We start from the raw sequence: 20983 nt of genomic DNA, 5'->3' as shown, positions 1-20983 counted from the left end.
GGAAAATAACGAAAGGAGCTTTTCTTCTACTTATACTTGGAATGAATGAAACTTGGTTTCGCTCTCTCTCGAATATATATATAATATATATATATATATATATATATACTATTTATATATATATATATATATACATATATATATATATATATAAATATATATATATATATATACATATGTATAATACTATATATATAATATATATATATATATATATATATATATATATATATATATCTATCGTATGTATATAGATTTATATTTATTTATTATATATAAACTATATAGTATTTGTCTATAAAGATATATATTTAATTATATATAAACTATATAAACTATATATATACATACATATATATATATATATATATTTATATATATATATATATATATATATATATATATATAATATATATATATATATACATACATATATATATACATATAAATATATATAAATAAATATATATAAATAATATACATATATATACATATATTTACATATATATAGATATATACATATATATATATATATTATATACATATATATATATATAAATAAATAAATTTATATATAATATATATACATATACATATACATATACATATATATATATATGTATATATATATACATAATACAATTATATATATATATATATATATATATATATATATATTATATATTATATATATATATATATATAAAGTGTGCGCATGTGTGCATATATATATATATACTATATTATATATTATATATATATATATATATATATAAAGTGTGCGCATGTGTGCATATATATATATATATATATATATATATACATATGTATATATATATATATATATAAATTTCGTACATTCGTAAACATGTACGTATATGTATGCATGTATATATAAATGTGCGTATATATATATATATATATATATATATATATATATATATATATATATATATATATATATATATATATATATATACATAATGTATATGCATACATAAAAATATACATTTATATAAAATATACAAATATTTTTTATGTTCATGATTTAACTAAGACTTTCAGATCTGAAAATTTCGGTGCAAGAAAACACTTTCAGATCTCTGTTTGATTGGGTCATAAAAGGATATCAGATCGTGCTCCGAAATCTTTAAAAGAATCAGGACCATTTCTGATCACGTCATAAAAATGGATATCATTAATCTGCAAACACTGAAGCTATAAAGAAATGTGTTTCGGCAACAGATTGTAAATATTATCCTAATACCATCTAGCTGCAAATGCAGGAGGCTACATTTCGAGGGTTATACCCCTTTGGACTACACACAAAATTTAAGAGTGCAACTTATCTGTAGGGTTCATTTTCCCTGCAGCGAAGCGTTAGCCTTTACCGTGTAGCTTACCGAAGTCCATCTCCGTTAAACTACGTTAAACTACTCAAGAGAGTCATGACAGCTCGCCCTTAACTAAATGCTCTATTTAGAACGAGAAGTCATACCTGCGGCACCTCTTCTTGCTGTTTAAGAGAACGAAATACGACACCCTTCTGCCCTTCCCACTTGCACAGGGAATTTACGTTGAGCTAACAGGAGATGCATAAACTCCCGCATTCTAATACGTCCATATATATTCCAGCATTCTCAGTTCTAAGTTTTAAAATAGTTGGCCAAGGCGACCTCGCCCACAACTCCAATCGGCATGAATATTGTAAAACCCTCGTAAGACGGCTAGATCGGCGGGGCCTTGGTCTAGCCTCGTATATCAGCATTAGCTTCGGTGCCGCGCCCTGAGGAGACCTTCCGCCCATTGTGGGCCACCAGGAATAAATTATTGACAGTTTTATCTCCCTTCCATCGAAGTCTTCATCGCGCATTACCCGCCCGTACTTGCTGCGATTACCCACGAGTATTCACATGTCGCACTTTGAAAGCACCGCCAAAGTTCAAATGATTGCATACTCTAGCAGGCCGTGACGGGTATTTACCCTGGAGAAATGCTAATGAGGTGGGAATGGGTTTAAATAACTGGTATGCTATTTCACATTCTCTCTCTCTCTCTCTCTCTCTCTCTCTCTCTCTCTCTCTCTCTCTCTCTCTCATATTGTAAAACGTCAAAGAAAAATTACGACTCCAGGCTACAACTCTCTCTCTCTCTCTCTCTCTCTCTCTCTCTCTCTCTCTCTCTCTCTCTCTCTCTCTCTCTCTCTCTCTCACATATTGTAAAACGTCAAAGAAAAATTACGACTCCAGGCTACATCTCTCTCTCTCTCTCTCTCTCTCTCTCTCTCTCTCTCTCTCTCTCTCTAATCTTATAAAAGGTAAAAGAAAAATTACTTCATGCTACAAACACCACCCTCCCCCTCCCCCTCCCCCTCCTCTCTCTCTCTCTCTCTCTCTCTCTCTCTCTCTCTCTCTCTCTCTCTCTCTCTCTCTTGTAAAACGCAAAAGAAAAATAACGCCTTCAGGCTACAGAAAGCCTAATAATGAAACGTTAGTGCAATACCAAAAAGCTAGTCCGTCCATCTTAAACGTTGGCGGTAAATGTTCGAGCTCAAACGTTGCATCCACAGGTGGTTTCTTACCCAAGTTTACCTTCTCCACCTTTTCGGAATTGAGATCTTGGTAATTCTAGTGTTTCGTCTTCCTTTCGTGGCAGAAGCCTGAAACTGAGTCTATGATATTGTTCTACGGAGAAAAGATCACAATTTCACTTGGGTAATTATAATTTTCTGAGACGTTTTATTTTTGTTACGCTATTTTTATTCAGTTATTTTTTTCTCTCTCTAAATTTATGCTTTACTGGTTTCTTTCCTCACTGGGTTATTTTCCCTGTTGGAGCCCCTGGGCTTATAGCATCCTGCTTTTCCAGCTAGGGTTGTGGCTTAGCAAGTAATAATAATAATAATAATAATAATAATAATAATAATAATAATAATAATAATAATAATAATAATAATAATAAGAAGAAGAAGAAGAAGAAGAAGAAGAAGAAGAAGAAGAAGAAGAAGACAGCAGGCTTCTTATGTGTTTTCTCTCAAATGTATTCATCAAGGTTATAAGGACAGTTTTTCGCATGTTTGTAGAACTAAAAACGTAATAAAATACATTTACAACCAAAGTTTATTAAAATAAACGCGCAACAAACAGGGTTTGAAATATCTTCGATATTAACTACGTCCAAATATCGACGAATGACAAAAATTAAAGGAAAACCACAGAAGCGAGGTGTGTACATAAAATTGTATATATTTCTTTGATAATTAATCATAGTCACAACGTGTCCGTGGCAATAAGTTTAAAAAAATAAATCGAAGTAAACTTTCGGTATATAATTGGTCTTTAAATTTTTCACGCTATAAAGAGTGAGATTAGACAAAGCTATTGAACTAAACTCATGGAACTACTTCCACCGCTTTTAAGCAAGTATATTTCTTTGATAATTAATAATAGTCACAATGTGTCCGTGGGACAAAGTTTAAAAAAAAAAAAATCGAAGTAAACTTATGGTAAATGATTGGTCTATAAATTTTTCACACTATCAAGAGTGAGACTAGACAAAGCTATTGAACTAAATTCATGGAACTACTTCCACCGCTTATTAGCAATGGGGTTACACTCGTTCCAAAGGTCCACACTTCTACGGGCTGCAAGATTGCAAGAGCCCGTGTCTGGCCAAAAGGGCAAGGCAATCTTCAACAACAACAGGTCCACACTTAAAACTTCAAATCCCTTTTGATTTAACAGTTACTAAAGAACATAAAGGCTTGACATCTTGCCGTTTTCTATATCCTGTCGTAGTTTCCAGCCATAAAAATATCTAAAATAAACCATTTGTCTTTTTTTCTGTAATGAAAATATTAACTATGGATGAATAGCTATCCTCATAAGCTATCATCATCATTACAAGTCAAGCAGTAAGCCTAGCTGCAAAAGCAAAACTCATTAAGCCCAAACGGACAAATACGGAAAAAGAAACAGATGTAAAGAGTAACTAGAGAATTTAAATAAAGAAAAATAAAATAGATAAAGTAAAATGAATAAAGACATATAACAGTAAACTATAAAACGACACTTGTATCAACCTGCTCAACGGGAAAGCATTTACACAAAATTCAAAAGTTTGAATTTCTGTAGGTCAACTAAACTAAAGAAATAGAGAAAACAAGTGAACTCATGAGACAATTACTCTGCTATAAGTAATTATCCTTTATAAAGATTCCATTATCATATTAATATGTCTGTAAGCATAACAATAGATAAAATGTGAACTCAAATAATCAAATAAACACTAGTAAAGGTTTGCTTATGGATCTTGGCTGTATTAACGTATATACAATGTCAGTGAAATTGGTACTCTGAGCACTTGAAGAAAGACTGCCTCTCTCTCTCTCTCTCTCTCTCTCTCCTCTCTCTCTCTCTCTCTCTCTCTCTCTCTCTCTCATATATATATATATATATATATATATATATATATATATATATATATATATATATATATATATATATATATATATATACACACACACACACACAAACACACACGTATGAACGTGTATATATGTGTGGAAATGTGTATCTATGTCTGGGTATATATGAGTGGGGATTTTTATTTTTCAAGATTTATAACGTCTACTTATATCAGTACTGTAGATTTTCTTAGATAAAGGAAATTAAAGGCCTTGGTATATATAAAGGGTATAAAACATCTTGAATAAATTATTTACGTCAGCGGGGTCATTAAACTTTTTTGCTTACTAACACTAATAATCTGTATATATTTAAATCGTTATATAATGGCAGTTCTTGAATTATTCAGAAATAAAAGTATGAGTCCTATGTCTTAATCTCTGTTATCTCTTAAGAATTATTATAACCATAAACCAGTACTGCACGGTAGCAAAGCCACTCTTGATTAAGAGCTCTCTTTCTCTATAAAAAAAGATCACACGTCTCATCTTCTTGGGAGTAAATTACCTTAATGACCACCGACCTCTGTTATAATATACACATTCTAACCGTTTACCTTACAGAAGAGTTGTAGCATGACAAAAGTTTGAAGCTGTTCAAACATGCACGGTTTAATCGGCTTTCCCTGCTACCACGGTCTAGGTAAAGTAGCTCAACCAAGCCTGCTACATAGATACACACTCTAGCGAGGTCACCTCATACTTTGAGGGGTTAAATCACTGTGTAACTATACGAAATTTAAGTATGAATTCAAAGGCTAAATGTCTCGAGTATAATTAATTGCTAAGAGGATTTTCAATGTACATTTAACTTAATCCCATGACCATTCTTTCTCAAGTACTAAGGAGAGACCTTAGGGGTTTTCTTTTGACATCTCATGAGACTTTAAACAGGCTAAAAGGCACGAAGGCGAAATCTCGTATATTTCATCCTTATGTTAACTCTTTTGCATATTCTGGTCACGAAACCTCATTTTGATCAGAGTTAACAATACTGTCTTTGTCATGATGTGATCTGCGCTCTCCACCTCCCATTTAATCCTAATTCCTCAATTGTGTCCCTAAACTTTTTTTTTTTTTTTTTTTTTTTTTTTAACAAATCCATAATGTGGGTAACACTGGTCTTCACTATTCAATTCTTCTTAGTCTGCTTCTGAAGGCTGCTTTGTCTTGCTTCATCTTATAATAGTGTTATTATAGTATTTAGGAATAGGACAGACGCTCTAAGAGTCTATGGTGTCTTTTAAAGTCCCAAGCAAAATTATTATTATTACTATCCAAGCTACAACCCTAGTTGGAAAAACAAGATGCTATAAGCCCAGGGGCTCCAACAGGGAAAAATAGCCCAGTGAGGCAAGGAAATAAGGAAATAAATAAATGAAGAGAACAAATTAACAATAAATCATTCTAAAAAGAGTAACGTCAAAACAAACATGTCATATATAAACTATTAACCACGTCAAAAACAGATGTCATAAATAAACTATAAAAAGACTCATGTCCGCCTGGTCAACAAAAAAGCATTTGCTCCAACTTTGAACTTTTGAAGTTCTACTGATTCAACTACACGATTAGGAAGATCATTCCACAACTTGGTAACAACTGGAATAAAACTTCCAGAGTACTGAGTAGTATTGAGCCTCATGATGGAGAAGGCCTGGCTATTAGAATTAACTGCCTGCCTAGTATTACGAACAGGATAGAAATGTCCAGGGAGGTCTGACAGTTATTACTTTAATGCCCTATCTGCTTCCTTACAATGTTTTTAACCAACGAATTAGGAAAGTATGTAAACGGCTTATATGTATTTGCTAAAAGAGAACTGCATCGTGAGTCAAAAGAATGACAACATGATCCTGAGAAGTTTTGTTAACTGGAGATTATAATCTTTTTTTCTTCCCCCAACTCCTGATTTCTGAGCCGTTGGGAGAAGAGGGGATTATTGAGCAATCAGTACACCTCACTCGGTGCACTACCCTCTCTTAAGCCTTCTATTTATTTAACCTCGTGCCTGTTTGTTTCCTTTAATTTTGCTGTATTGTACATCCTTCTTTAAACATTTAATTCATAGTACAACTCGTGGGTTATTCCCAAGTTAAACAGGTGAATTCCTTTTGTTATAATTTTAGACTCCGTCTCTGTGTACGATGCGGCAGAAAAGGTGGCATATTCTGGGCATTGTATTAATCATAACTTAGAAATAATTCCATGTCTTCTTGAAGGTGAGCTATAAATTATTCACAGGAGGAAATAAACTAGTGAGTATATTCGATTAGGTGTGGAACCTCAAAGATAGACTATGCAGTCATTAATTCATTGGTAATGAGGTGTTAATATTTGATTTTCAAATATTTTTTATTCAATAGGTAGCTATGTTTTCATAAGAATCCATGAATTGCGCAGTAACGAGTAGAAAATTACAGGTGTACACTCAGTTTACGCGAATTTTTACTGAGGGCAATTAACCCCGTGCAATGAGAGAGGGATGTTCATTATATATTGAGAACTTCCCCGACCATGAAATTACTCTGAAAATATTTCTAAATGAAAGCAAAATAGCAAAGTACTTAGGGGGAGTCAGATGAGCATAAGATGAAGTTTTTGATGACTTGAAGTTGAGAGTAAAAACTGGGGTAAAAACTCATAAAAAAAAAGAATGGTGTAAGAAAAACACCCCAGAATTTATGACAGTAAATACTACATGATATAAAAAATTAATCCGATTTAATTATGATAAAGTTTCCGGTAACAATATAAAAATTTTCTAAAACGCTTCCTTTCGCTTAGAAAGTTAATAGTTCATTCACTGCCTTAACTGCAGTTAAAGGGTACCTTTCAAACAGTCATACTAAATCAAGTCTTCGCCATTAAAAGTTATTGACAACACAGAAAGATTAGAGACATACGCAAGGAATTATGACACGTACGGGTGTGGACGTGTGTTTCAGTGCTCTGTATCGAATCTGGCTTTAAACGGAATCATTGTGTATTTCGTTGTTTGTACTATGAAAAATCTCTTTGTGGGTGTTTGCTAGTGTTGACATTAGTGAAATATAGTGCTAAAAATCAGTGGTTTCCTTGTATGTGAGGTCTGTAGTGAAAGGCCTGACCCAGCATTTTTGCGTTGGGGTGGGGCTACTTGAAAAGTTCATTGAAATAATGATTCAATATGTCTTTCCTTAGAAAACGAAAAGGAAGACGTAATCCCGTGAATGATCTCGGTCTATTTATGAATGAAATTGACGAGGTACTCACAGGAAGGGAGGAAAGTATAATGGCAGCAGCTTATGAAGAATGTGATGACGGAGGCAATCATGGCATGTGTGGGCACTGTGAGTCCTATGTCAATGATGGGATGCAATGCGACCAATGCCGAAGATGGTACCATGATGAAAAAGCTTGCTCTAATTTAAAGGATGGTTCAAGTACTCTTTTAAAAAGCAGGAACATCATTTATAAATGTCCAAAATGTGTTGAGTCTGCATGTGTTGATGACATAACGAGACTAAGCATCATCATAGAGGAGATGAAGGTAAATGTACAACAACAGATGTCTGGTTTTATGGATATGATAACTGCTCAATACATGGATATGCGTCAAGAAATTGTCGAGCTGAAAGAGAAACTTATGGAATATGAAAAAGAGAATGTGACCAAGACTACATATGCAAGTAAGTTGAAATCAAGAAACACTTTGGTTATAAAATCTACGGAGGAAAATAAGAAGGCTTCAGATATCAAGAAAACTATCATGAAGAAGATAACCACGAATGTCGAACAGGTCAAAACCTCTAAACAAGGCCACTTGGTAGTTAATTTTGCGGATAAAACTGGGTTAGAAAAGGCTAAAAATGACTTAGAAGAGGTCAAGAATGACATTAAGGTAGAAGTAGATAAAAAGGATCTACTTAAACCGAAGATCAAGGTCTGCAATATTGATGAAAATGAAGATGATATAATTGCCAGTATAATGGAGAAGAATGAATGGTTGAATGATATGTGTGAAAATGAAGAAGACTTTAAATTGATCAGGAAGTTTAAATCAAGACAAAGCGGTAAATTACATGTCATTATAAAGTGTAGTCCAACTATCAGGAAAGTCTTCCGTAAAAGAGATGATAGAGTATATACCACGCTTGGAGGATGCTGTAAAATCTATGATTCCTACAATGTATTTCAGTGTTATAAATGCCAAGAATTTGGTCATTCTGCTGAAAATTGTAGCAAGACTCAGGTATGTGCCAAGTGTAGCCAGGATCATCGAACCACGGATTGTAATGTAAATACGTTAAAGTGTCATAACTGCACAATGAGGAATTACAATGATACGAATCATAGGACATATGATGATAACTGTAAGGTATACAAGGAGGAGCTTACCAGGATAAAAAATAGAACCGATCATGGAGTCTAGCCCATTGGTTAAGTGTGGTCTGATAAATATTCAATCGGTGGGGAATAAAACCTTAGAGATTAGAAATCTTATTAACGAGATGGAATTAGATTTATGCTTATTAACGGAAACTTGGTTGCAGGGAAATATTAGTGATAACTCAAAGATTCAGGAGATGACACCGTGTACTCATGATTTCTATCACGTACCAAGAAAGGACAAAACTGGAGGAGGAGTGGGTGTCTTTGTGTCGAAAACTTTCTCTAGGGTTTCTATCATGAATGAAATGGTATTTGAAACGTTTGAATATATCTGTTTAAAACTGACAAGAAACAATAAGGTATTGAATATAATGTCATTATATAGACCACCAGCGAGTAATATGACTAAATTCATTGAAGAATTTAGTATTCTTGTGGGTGTGGTGGACGATATTAAAAATACATTAATTGGTGGAGACTTCAACTGTTGGGTAGATGATGAAAATGATAATAAGGCTAAAGAACTCAAGGAAGTATTTGAGATGTTTAATTTAATAAACAGTGTTTTGGTATCAACGTCAGTAGGTGGTCATACACTCGACTTGGTCATATGTGGAAAAGACTCAGACCTAATAAAAAACCTTGAAGTGGAACCAGACTTTGAGATCTCAAAAACACAAACTCATCACCTTTAATGTTAATATAAATTGCACCAGAGTATTGAAAAAATGGATCACATATAGGGAACGGGAAAATTTTGATGCTGAGAATTTTATTGAAGCTAGTGTAGCGCAAATGTCTTGTGTGAACACACAATGTGAACATATGGTAGACATAGAATGTGTTGGGTGCTATACCAAGAAATACAACGACAATTTTGGAAAAATGTACGATACCATGTGTCCCATAAAGAACAAACAAATAGTGGTACGCGAAAATGTTAGATGGTATAATAGTGAACTATTAAAGGCAAAAAGACACAGACGTAAGATGGAAGGTAGATGGAAAAGAGCCAAATCCTTACAAGCCAGAAATCTATATAATAAGGCCAGAAATGACTATAACATCCTGTTAGAAAAAACAAAAAGAAAATTCTACAACGGCGAATGTAAAAAAACTAATAACATGAAGGACTTTCATAAAAACCTTGATGATTTGATGGGATTAAAGAAAAAATATGTCTTGCCTGATAATGTTTGTGCAGAGAGTTTTGCTATATTCTTTAGTGAAAAAATTGATAAAATCTATAGAGGCTTCCCCCAAAATCACTTGGAGGGACAGTCAGCTATGCCAGTGAAAGAGGGAAAGAAGTTAATAAAATTTAGGGAGATAAATATGTGCGACTTGTTAAAGGTTATGAGAGAGATGAAGAATACATATTGTGGAAACGACCCTTTCCCAAACAGTTCAATAATTGAAGCTCCAAACAAACAAGTCGTATATAATATTTACCTGAACATAATTAACCTAAGTATATCGCAATCCTGTTTTCCTAGCTGTGAAAAAACTGCGTTGATCAAACCAATTTACAAAGGGAAAGGTGATGTAAACGAGCTAAATTCATATAGGCCCATTTCAAATTTATCCTACATGTCAAAGCTTATTGAAAAAGTCATAGGTGAGCAATTGTGGGCGCATATTGACGAGTTACAGGTATTCCCGGAAAATCAATCGGCCTACAGAGCTAATCATTCTACAGAAACTACTTTGTGCTCAATAATGAATGATATGATAGGTCTTCTTGATGGGGGAAAGTGTGGAATTTTAATTATGTTAGATCTTAGTGCTGCTTTTGACACTGTTGTGCACGAGTACTTACTTGACGACTTGAAGTCTATTGGAGTGACTCAGGAAGCACTGAAATTTTTGCGAAGTTACTTAGTGAACAGGAAGACTATTGTAGAAGTTTCTGGAAACCGATCCAATGAGAGAATTCTTATGAAGGGTGTACCACAGGGTAGTGTCCTGGGCCCTATCTTGTTTAACATATATACTATCGAGCTATCACACATCTTGAAAAAACACAAAGTGGGTTTTAAACTATATGCAGATGATACTCAGTTTTACCTCTCAATTTCAACAACACAAGATACAAAGAAGAAAATTGATGAGATAATGACTGAAATAAAAACATGGATGCAGAGGAAAAAGCTCAAATTAAATGATGATAAAACAGAATGTATGTTCTTTGGCACAAGGGTGGCTTTGAAGAATTACCAGTTAATTCAAAGTATAAAAATTGGTGATGCTGATGTTGGGATTGTGCCTGTTGTGAAAAATTTGGGTGTACTGATAGACTGTAATTTGTCAATGAAGGACCAAATTGTGAACACAGTGAAAGTGTGTAACTATCACCTGAGAAACATAGCATTTATTAGAAAATATTTAACAGAGGGCAGTACAAAAATTTTAGTGGTGAGTCATGTAATATCAAGGCTTGATTATTGCAATTCTCTGTACTACAAATTGCCCAATACACTACTAAGGAAGCTTCAAAATGTGCAAAACCGGGCGGCTAGACTGATAAAAGGCATTAAATTTCGGGAGAGAATAACTCCTGCACTGGTCGATCTACATTGGTTACCTGTTAAGGCTAGGATTGAATTTAAAATTTGCTTGTTGACTCACAAAGCACTTACAGGTGATAAGCCAAAATATCTTCGTGATTGCTTGATCCCCTACCCTGAAGCTACCAGCGCCACTGTAAGAGTTAGACATGCAGATGACCCCCATAGACTATTCGAAATTAGTGTGAATCATGCAATAGGAGGAAGAACGTTCAGTTATGCTGCACCGAGACTCTTTAACGACCTTCCACTCGATGTCAAGAATAGCACAAATGTGGCAGCCTTCAAGAAAAACCTGAAGACTTATCTTTTTAGAAAGTGTTATAATAGTGACCTGAAAACTATTAAGCCTGAATACAAATGCTAGCGAAATAACTGATAACGATACAGAGCAAAATATTAACTGGAAAGGAATTATTTTTTCATACACCAAGGCCCGCCTGAACAGACCTTGTGTTTGATGGAGGGCGAGAAATAAACCTCTAAAAGTAAAAGTAAAAAGTAAGTGATGTCGCTTTTTTAGTACCAAGTAATTTTCTTTAAGCGCAGAAGCATGTCTAATTTAATCTACTTAAATATCAAGGCGCATGCGCGTACATGCAACATACAGACTAACTCAGGGGTTGTGTTTATACACACACATTATCATTATATATATATATATATATATATATATATATATATATATATATATATATATATATATATATATATATATATATATATATATATCGTAAACCACAATGGAAAAATTAAAATAGAGTGAATCCTTACCGGTTATGTCTCGCACCATTTAAGGTGATATCCTACCAATTAGTATAAGAATTCATGTAGGCCTATTTTTCAACGATAATCAAGCTCCCTCTCGAAAATGTCCAAAAAAGGGCTTATTTATTTACTTATGATATCAATTTTCTATTGGTAATTTGTGTAAGCAAATAACATGCATACATACATACATACTCACTCTTGCGTCACAGTCAACTTCGGGAACCTTCAGTATATCATTTTAGCAGGGCCACTTGAAATAATCTAGTTTATAACGGACACAAGGAAATCTAAAAACCAAAAACCTTAAGTAAAATAACACTGGAAACTAAACGTCGTCACCTAACAATGTAATGGTAAGTAGGTATTTAGAACGACCTGCACAAAGACTCAAAGAGGGAACAATGTAATGCTCCTGAAATAGCAGGAATGCGATATTGTGGTTCTGAAACACCCCCAATCTTCGTATCATTCATATTTGAAAGTTAACTAATTAATTTGTGATAAAAAGACTTTTTCAAAGCAGGTGGATAATATCTAAGAGTTCCATGCAGCTGAGATTAATACAAGTTTAACGTACATTTCAGTTTATCAGCTCCCCAATATTTTCACCCGTTCCTATATTCTATTCATTCTTCGTCCATTATGTATCTCACACAGGTCTTGTTTTTTTATTCTTATATTAAAAATCCACATATGTATCTCACACATAGGTCTTGTTTTTTATTCTTACATTAAAATCCGCATATGTATCTCGCACATAGGTCTTTTTTTCTTATATTAAAAATCCACATATGTATCTCACACATAGGTCTTTTTTTCTTATATCAAAAATCCACATATGTATCTCACACATCAGTCTTGTTTATGAATCTTAAATGTGTCAATTTTACCAAGTAAAAACAAGGAATAGATTTGTTAAAAATCATGTTTATCGGCTTAGGTGGAAATGAGAATCTAACTCGCACTATCAGTTTACCTAGTGAAATATTTATGAAAGCATTTGCAGCACAATCGAGGAGTCTGCAACCTGGCTAACTTGAAAACAAGAGAATGGATGAAGTTTATCGCGTTGAATCCAATTCCAGGCGTGTAATGGAGTACTGGGGCGAAATAGCAGATTACCGACAATAGAGGAGGAATCGGGAAGTATAGAGAGACAGTCTCCGGTTTTGTAAATCAAGGATACTGTTTGCTCAGGTTTAAGGCTCGCTGGGGGTTCAGCTCAGAGATTTGCCAATTCAAATCTCTCTCTCTCTCTCTCTCTCTCTCTCTCTCTCTTAGATGCACGGCGCCTTTCAACATCTACCTATATTTCACTTAGGCAATGCGTGGTTCCTAGCAAGTTATGCTTGCACGATAAAATTCCATTCCTTGTAACTAACGATAAAGGGATTTTTTTTTAAGTTTGAATACCATTTTATTTCTTTCTTCTTTCACCTTATTTGTGTTAGGCTATTGTGGAAAGGGACACAATCCTTTCACCATAACTAACTACAGTTGAAGGTTTCCTGAACAAAATAAATTTACACGTTTTACATTTATCGTATATAAAAATATCTCATGCAGCCGGATTATATTAGGGCATTTCCTGCTCTAATTATCTACATTTGCCACATGAATTTCTATCTTTCTATAATCCACTGCATTGGTAGAAAGGTTATTCCCAGCATGTATTATTCATTGTAGCATGTCATGTAATATTTAAAAAAAAAAAAATCTCTTGTGAACGATTCATGTGGAAATCTATCTAGCTCAGAAAACTACCCTACAATTTGTTACGCTGTTTTGGAATATTGTCTCAAATGAATAGAAACTTCTCTTTTAAGGATTGTTTTAATCTATTTAGTCCACACCCACAGCTTGTATTGTACTGAATTGACCAATGTCAAACCATGCCCACCTAGGTTCATTTATATATTACAGCGATATTGAAATAGATCCTTTCGACTATTAAATATACGTATCAATCAAGATAATACAAATAGGCAAGTCCTTTTAATTGAACTCTAGTACTGTAACCATAAGCACACGCAAGATTTGGTAATATATAAACTCTTTTACATTGGTAAAAGCACAAGAAAAGTGTTCCCAAGTTTATATTTCAATGCTTTTATCGATAATTCTTTAAAACCAATTTCTAATATAATATAAGGATGAACACTTGGAAATTAGATCTGCCAATATCATAGCGTGTGCTGATGATATTGTTCTGTCATCTCCACCTACCTGCAATCTGCTCTTGTTAATTAATCAATCAGTTGCACATGACTTCGAGCAATTACAACGAGGAGAAAACGAAAAGCATGATTTTGTCCTAATATATAAAAAAAAAGTATGTCTGCGATTTCATTCAAGAGAAATTATTATTATTATTATTATTATTACTTGCTAAGCTACAACCCTAGTTGGAAAAGCAAACTGCTATGAGCTCATGGGCCCAGGGAAAGTAGCACGGTGAGGAAAGGAAATAAGGAAAAACTACATGTTTAAGAAAAATAACATTAAAATAAAACTTTCATATATAAACTACCTGTATAAAAACTTGAAAATAACAAGATTGACCCATTTAGTTACTAACAACCATTATATATTTGAGATTTATTTTCCATAGTGATACAAGAAGACATAGCTCATGTAGAGTAAATATGAAGGAAAATTAATGTTTTTTGTTTTGAAAACTTATTACACTGATAGAGAAGTTGCCATTTTTTCTTGTAACTTCAAGCCGATAACAGGAAACTATATTGCATCACCTGTTAATTTTATTTTTGCTTTTATATCTTATTAAATTCTTAATTTCCACCAGTTATTAACTAGGGTGGTTGAGGCCTGTAAGGTAACGTCTCTGACTGGTGTTTGCCTGTCCCGCTTAATCCCATTAGTGTCAGCAACCTTACCATCCTTGTGAGCTAAGGTTCGAGGGTTTGGGGGAGCCTTTTAAGTCTATCTGCTAAGTCATCAGCAGCCATTGCCTGGCCATCCCTGATCCTAGCTTGGGTGGAGCGGGGGCTTGGGCGCTGATCATATATGGTCAGTCTCTAGGGCATTGTCCTGCTTGATAAAGAAATGTCACTGTCCCTTGCCTCTGCCATTCATGATCGGCCTTTAAACCTTCAAACACGAGAAATCGCTCCTTCATCTTATATATTCAGAATTTTTCAGTAATCTACAATAAATATGTTAAGTAAATTAAACCCGAGAATCTTCATCTATAGTTTTATAATTACCTACCGGATAAAAAAGGAAGGTGTTTTCCTAAGCATCGTTTCTGAGTTTCTAGTTGCTTTAGAAATAATCAGTTGAAATCATTTCACTTATTCCGATATATAATTTGCGACACATGCATGAAATAGAAACGTCCTTTCGGTAATACACACACATACACACACACATGTATATATATATATATATATATATATATATATATATATATATATATATATATATATATATATATATATATATATATATATATAGACATAGGTCTATACATGTACATACTTATAGGCCTACATATGCAATACATAAGATTATACACAGTATAATTAAGTATATACACATACCCACATATTCTACATACAAATAGACAAGATGTATTCCCAAAAGATAGACGCATGTAGGAGCGCGTGTACGTGTTTATACATAAAGAAGACCAACAAATGCAGCCATTTCTAATCCACTGCAGGACAAAGGATTCAGACATGTCAATTCATGACTTGGGTTTGGCTTGCCTTCATCATCATACTGGCCAACTGCGGAATGGAGATGGCGGGACATTTTTGTTTGATCGCTCACAGCAAACCAACCTATAGTATGGGTGGATCTGAACAGCTTTGCTAATCGTGGCAATACACAAACTCTTTCACCCGGTTAAGGTGTCCCAACTCAGAAAGGGATATATATATATATATATATATATATATATATATATATATATATATATATATATATATATATATATATATTATATATATATATATATATATATAGAGAGAGAGAGAGAGAGAGAGAGAGAGAGAGAGAGAGAGAGAGAGAGAGAGAGAGAAATATACACAGTTTTTACTGCCAGTCTGTCAAGTTTAATAATATTTTCTCCCTCGTTAACAAATTAATAACTTTAAACCACAATCAATAATGTTATTGAGTTATGCTCAATCCAAAAGATGTTGGTATGGAAAATACACTTTTTCCTCAATTGTAAATCAACCATACATACACACACTGTCGTATAGTAGTTTATTTACTTCTTTCAAACTTCCATCCAACCATTCTTCAGATATTGGATTAATCAGAGGTAATGTCCTTCATGCCAATTACAGTTCCATCTCAATGTTGTTAATTGTTCTAATTCATGAGGAAATTTAATTGGTTTTCTTTTGAAATCTAATAACACCCTTTGTCTTGAAGGAATTCCGATGCAGCTACTTTTTTTTTTTATTATCCCACAATTATCACTCACAATCACGCGCTAAGACAATAACGTTTACACCGAGTTATATCTAATTGACCATTAAGGAAGGGATGATCACTGGGACAAATTCCTTTCTCTGTTTGAGAGAGAGAGAGAGAGAGAGAGAGAGAGAGAGAGAGAGAGAGAGAGAGACTGCCTTCCCGTTTATATATTCTATCACTCATATCTGGAGCTGCCCCTTCAATGGTTAAAAGAACAAGACATATTCCAACCTGAAAGTCAAGGTCTATTCTATAGACCTAGTCGAAAGCAACCTATCACAAACCATTTACGACTTTTACTGAATTCCTCATTTTATATATATATATATATATATATATATATATATATATATATATATATATATATATATATATATATATATATATATATATTTCGGTGAACGGCTCAATTGTGTTATTTCAGTAATCTTGCATAGATGGTTGCCAATATACTAAAACGTGATCCACAAATTCGGAAAGCTATTCATGATAATGGTGATCAAGTAGATAAAATGGGACAAGACCTATGTGACAGATACCACGCGCTACTACTGTCAGAGAAATGGTCATATTGTAAAGGAATGCAAATGTAAAAATGACAGATTCAATGGATATTGCATGGGTGATCATGAAACATAAGAATGTACGACGAATTTTGTCATGCTTATAAACTGAGAGAAAAAAAAATCAGATTAAAAACAAAGGGGGAAATTCAAAATGCTTCAAAGATTTGAACGGGGAAATAAAAAGTAGCCGTTAATACTGCATCACTAACAAAAATAATGTTCTAAATTATATCCGTTAAAAATACAAAACTGCAAATTCGTTATTAAATTGTTTTTATAAGGGTTGGAGAACTCATGAACGAGCGGTTTGCCCAATGCTCTTTTTCAGAATTGGATAAAACAATTATATAGTCTATGTATTTGGCTAGAAATTAAAGTATCATATTTACCGATATATATATATATATATATATATATATATATATATATATATATATATATATATATATATAAATTTATAAATATATATAATATATATATATATATATATATATATATATATATATATATATATATATATATATATATATACACATATATTCTTATACACACACACACATATATATATATATATATATATATATATATATATATATATATATATATATATATATATATATATATATATATATACATAACAGTTTATGACAACGTGAACGATAAATAATTATGTTGACGCTATCAAAGACAACGTGAACGAAAACTAAATATGTTGACGCTATCAAATCAGTGACCACACTACAATGAATTCTTCACAAAGTTGCTATGGGATAGATTTTACAAACATCCATAAATTCAAATTACTGTAGATTAAATTATATCTTAAAAGTTAGAACTCGTGTGACTTTTTTTTCTATTTTTAATTATACCGAAGCCGTCATTAACAGAATAAAAATTGTCGCAATAGTATACTAAATATTACTAACCCATATAGGTTTAAATAAATACGTTTCAACATTACACGTATTGGTTGTACAACTTTACTTTAGTGTTTTTTAATCTGCAACCTAATGATAAACAACTAACTTATTACTTACGGTCATAGTATAACTCTAAAATAAAGTTATGTTCTCGTAGGCCTAGGGGCTACAACAATATTAGGCATAGCGTAAGACTACACTTAACTATTACCGAGAATTCCTTAATAAGAAGAAAACGCAAAGAGGCTTTACTCCGAATTCCAATATCAAAGCTCTTTTGTCATTATAATAACAAGACAGGTTGTTAAAATAGCATACAGTTACGCTGTTATCGACATTGCGGCATTTCCGAGTTCTGATATCGTTATCAAATAAACTTTTAATATGTATTTCAATTTATCTACCTTTGAGAATAAAATGATAACATAAAATGTAATCTACCCATATCATTATTAACCACCACCTACAGGTTAGGTTAGGTTAAGAAAGAAAAATGTAAGCTAACGGGATGTTAGCCTGCGTGATGATCAACATTCAAATATCATTTTTCCTTGGTGGAACTGTCTGGCTTATAGTATCCTGCTTTTCCAACTAGGGTTGTAGCTTGGCTGCTAATAATAATAATAATAATAATAATAATAATAATAATAATAATAATAATAATAATAATAATAATAATATGTTAAGGACAAAATTGCCTGGAACACAAAACGGCAGTTTGTAATTACAGTGTAAAGGGGATGACAATTTTAGTTTTTACCTTTACGCCGACTTCTTTGAAGTTTAACCTTTAGTCCACATCGACTTTACACAAATATACCGGATAACAGAAGCAAATCTTCAATAGAAATGTCACAAGTCGACAAGACTTCACTACTACAAACAATACTTCACGAGTATCAAAGGGTCATGTTGGCTGAAACCACCGACTAAAGTACGACACATAATACATTACAACACGGCAGTTTTTCAGTTTTCAAAGACTAAAAGGAATATGTTAATTTGAACAACGAGGGGCAAAGGTAATTCTGTAAGAATTATCGAGGAGAGTATAAAGAAATTCATACCAATAAAGGACAGCTCCTTTCTGACATATCCGTAGATTTAAATAACAGACATATAAATGGATGTTTCAACTGCAATATTAAGTGGAAGTTAGTCTGCCTAATTAGGCCGGGAAAAACTACACTTGGATGTTAATCATCACGTAGGCTGACATCACGTTAGCCTACATTTTTCTTTCATAACGTAACCTAACCTAACCTGTAGGTGGTGGTTATTAAGGATATGGGTAGATTACATTTTATGTTATTCTATTCTCAATGTTGAATAAATTGTAATACATATCACAAAACGATTGATATAAGATAAACGAAACCAGAACTCGGAAAGCGAAACCGTATGTCATTTAACATATATTGTTTAACAGCACGAGGTTCTCTTCATGTAGGCTACCTCTGGATTGTAGAAAAACACAAATTCTATCCGAGCCAAATGAGCCACAATACTTCTACTCTATCTCTCTTCTCCAAAGCTTGATAAATAAACCGTGATCAAGTAGATATTCCCCTAAACCATGAAAGAAATATGTAGGCTAACATCACCGTGTCCAACAATTAACGTCATATATCTTTAGGAAAAAAAAATGGCATAAGGACATACAGTATTCGACATTGAGCTGGTACACGAAAACGCCAATTGATAAATAATGCTAAAGGGATCACAATAATTCATACCTTTATGCTGACTTCACCGAGGTAATCCTTCACTGTCCATGTCGACAATGCACTATAATGCCCGATAACAGACGCTAATAATCAGTAAACACAAATATGTATATGGAAAGTTAAGAGTTTCACGACCACAACCATCACCTTACGCGTCACTGGTATGAATGAACTCATTCTCAAAATTGTAACCGAGTTAACTGTCTAATGTTGTCTGAAACACCGGAAGACCAACTGAAGTACACCTTATACAGCCCATAGACAATGTGTTCGTTAACAGAACCTCACGGAAAGTTTATTATTAATTGTTATTACATATGACAATATCTATTCATCATTCTATTAATTAATATACTCATTTATGATCAGAAGTGAACGGTTCATTTAATATAAAAACTAGACATTAAAGTTGATATTTTGTTTTAGTCCTTTAATACAATGTCTTTCGCCCCTCCTTTGTTTAATTCTGTCTTAACGTACGTTAATTCCAGATTTTAGAGAACCATCAATTTTATGTTGCTTAAATGAGCCACTAAGCTCTCTCTCTCTCTCTCTCTCTCTCTCTCTCTCTCTCTCTCTCTCTCTCTCTCGTTCAACCTCTGAAAATATAAACTATGATTAAGGTGTCTCTTAAAGATAAAGTAGATGAACAATGAATGACATGTACACAACCAACTTGTAGTATCCAACCTTGTAAATGCTTCTATCTAAATGTATATGAACATACCATCATTATTGTTGTTACAAGCTTTTTCTTAGTCAAAAGCTACAAATAATATAAACACGAAATCTAACTGCAACATTGAAAGTTAGAATTTTTCCACTATAAACCATTCTTAAGTTTATTGGGATGGATAAAACTGAACCACTTTATAGTGGGCAACTTTATTATCCTCTCTTTATTCCAGTTATTTTTCCTCCATATGATGTTTTACCTTGTTCCATTGAAATTAAGTAGCAAAACAACGAAACCTTGATGTGCTATAGTGCCTGTTAAAGTATACTCAGACCCAATTCTGACAAGTTTCAGTTTCCATGAATAAATTTCTGGTTATATTTAGGCAATTCCATTAGGCCTAGTCTTATTTTACAACATGGTATTTTTCTAAGCATTTTCTCTTCTCAGTAGACCACAAATAAT

At 33.1% G+C, this 20983-nt stretch overlaps 1 long non-coding RNA gene across 1 annotated transcript in view; it reads right to left on the bottom strand.

The window, feature by feature from the left end:
- The window catches only part of LOC137649619 (uncharacterized), a 639795-nt gene extending 619804 nt beyond the window's left edge, over positions 1 to 19991 (bottom strand). The window contains exon 1 of the long non-coding RNA XR_011045789.1: positions 19852 to 19991. This is a non-coding gene — a long non-coding RNA (uncharacterized lncRNA). The remainder of the gene's footprint in view (positions 1 to 19851) is intronic.
- Positions 19992 to 20983: the final 992 nt, after the last annotated feature.

Source organism: Palaemon carinicauda, chromosome 11, assembly GCF_036898095.1.
Source record: "Palaemon carinicauda isolate YSFRI2023 chromosome 11, ASM3689809v2, whole genome shotgun sequence".
NCBI lineage: Eukaryota > Metazoa > Arthropoda > Malacostraca > Decapoda > Palaemonidae > Palaemon > Palaemon carinicauda.
Note: the sequence above shows the minus strand (reverse complement) of the source record. Positions and strands in the feature narration are given on the sequence as shown.